At 54.5% G+C, this 2,163-nt stretch overlaps 1 pseudogene; it reads right to left on the bottom strand.

Annotated features, from left to right (window-relative positions):
- Positions 1 to 1,909, bottom strand: part of LOC105530821 — a 9,652-nt pseudogene extending 7,743 nt beyond the window's left edge.
- Between the last annotated feature and the right edge of the window lie 254 nt (positions 1,910 to 2,163).

Raw genomic sequence — 2,163 nt, 5'->3', positions numbered from 1 at the left:
ATGGTGCTGATGAGCTCGGTGATACTGATGACTTTCTCTCCCGCTCCCCCTGAGCCCTCTGCCTGGCCCAGCTTGCCAGGCCTCTGATCCATCTCCAGCTGTGTGATCAAGCTGTCTATCCACCAGATCATCTGCTGAACTCTCTTTGTCAGTGTCTTGCTGGCTTTAGATTTTTCCACATATTTTTCTTTGCTGATCTTTGAAACTTCCTTCTTGATCTCTTGCAAGTCATCACTATAGTCCTGGACGTCCTCCTTCAGTAGCTCCAGCTCCTCCTTCTCCTTGGTTAGGGACTTATTTTGCTCCTTCAGTTTAGAACACGAGTCACTAAGTACACCCATTTCTTCTTTGGTTATTTTCTCTTCCTTCAAGATCTCCAGCACAGGGACAGTGTCCTTCAGGGCCTCTGAGGGCAGGATCACATCAGGCACTTCTGGCTGCTGGTCTGCCACTGGCCTCTCAGGGGTGGCTTCTTCCATTTCATTTCTTGGGATAGCTTCTGCAGCTCATTCTCCCTGTGCTCCTGCTGGATGGCCACCTCCTCCTGTAATGTAGCCTCCAATTTCACTTTGTTGTCCACCTGCTCGCCCTCAACCTTGGCCACTTTCACCTGGGCTCCCTCCGCCGCTATCTCTGGAAGAGTCTGCAAGGTGGATTTGAGCTGGTCAGTAGGACAGAGGGTGTCTGGGAGGTATATAGCTCGGGACAATGAGAGCAGTGATATGGGGATCTCTTGATGCAAATGCATATCCAGCCACTGCTTCAGCAGGCTCCTCAGATGGTTTTCTGAAACCCAGAGGGCCCACATCCCTCGAGTTCTACATGTCGACAGCAGTTCCTTGATATTCAGGCTGTCCACCCCTTCCTCAGCAATCAGCTCATTGTTGGCCTTTATGGACCTCAACCTCATGGTGAGCTGAAAGCATAGGAAGTTGTTGGTGCCTATGGCCTGGAGATCCAGCAGCTCACACAATGCCACCAGCTGCTGGCAGGTGAGGTTATCCAGGGTCAGCTCATCCTCAAATAATTTGGGAAAGCGCATGATTTCTTTGCTGTTAAGTCTTTCCTGTCTCTCAGATCTTCTGGAAAAACATGGAGAAGTCTTTGGCAGTCCTCCCCTTCACTTCTTTGTTCTTCACAGCCATCTCCTCGATGGTGTCCTGGAGAAATTTAGCCAGTTCCAGCTCCCCCATAGCTGCTTCTTCGGTCTCTTCTCCTTGATGGACTGGGTCTCAAATGTGGACAGCAACATGTTGGAAAAGATTTTCACTACCATGAGCAACAGCAACTCCATGAAAAGCACCACCGCAAAGATCAGGAGCTGGACCAGGCAAAAGAGGTCAGCACAGACACGGACAAACTGCCTGTGCTCCCAGCTGGTCAGCATGTGGCCACTGAGAATCCTCCAGAGCGTGTGTGTGGCTATCTTGGTGGCGGTCCAGAGAAGGCAGAAGCCGTGGTAATAGTGCTTCAGCCTGTCCAGGACCCTCTGCCCCACAGACTTCATTGGCGCCTCTTCAGGGGGGCTGTATACGGAGCTGCCTTCCTGCAGCTTCTTGTTCTTGTCCTTGGAGGACTTGACTACGGAGTCGTTGCCAAGGTGGGGAGATGAGTGCCAGGAGCGCGCAGGAAGGTCCTGAGGTCCCGTGACCACCAAACATGGCGCCACCGTAGCCACTGTGTGCCAGCGCTCCCGCCTCACAGGCCAACGGCTGAGGTGATGGCCTCTGAAGGAAGGTACACCGGATAGGCGGGTGTGTGGCAGCTAAATGGAACATTCACGGGGCTCCTCAGCCCTGCGATGGAGACCAGCATGATCCCCCAGGTTACCCCTCAGGGCAGCGACGTGGGGTGGTGGGAGGCGGGAGGCCGCCCGGCCCTGACAGCTCCTCAGTAAGATGGATGACATGGGCCTCCTGCAGCAGCTTCCTCCTCCTCCTCTTCCTCCTCTGAGGCTCCTGGGCCTATGTTGCGACTCAAGCTGGCCCGCAAGGACGACTGACAAAGGCTGCGGACCAACGAAGAGCTCCAGGACCCAGCATCAAAGGCGGCCAAGTCATTCACAGACTTCCGGGGACCAGGTGGGCAGAGCAGGGACGGGAGGGGAGGCCGGGTTGCCTTCACCATTGGGCACTTCCGCTCCTGCGCACTCCATTTCTTTAG

The sequence above is a fragment of the Mandrillus leucophaeus genome, unplaced genomic scaffold (assembly GCF_000951045.1).
Source record: "Mandrillus leucophaeus isolate KB7577 unplaced genomic scaffold, Mleu.le_1.0 Scaffold12, whole genome shotgun sequence".
Lineage (NCBI taxonomy): Eukaryota > Metazoa > Chordata > Mammalia > Primates > Cercopithecidae > Mandrillus > Mandrillus leucophaeus.
The sequence above is the reverse complement of the archived record's forward strand: the minus strand, read 5'-3'. Positions and strand labels throughout refer to the sequence as shown.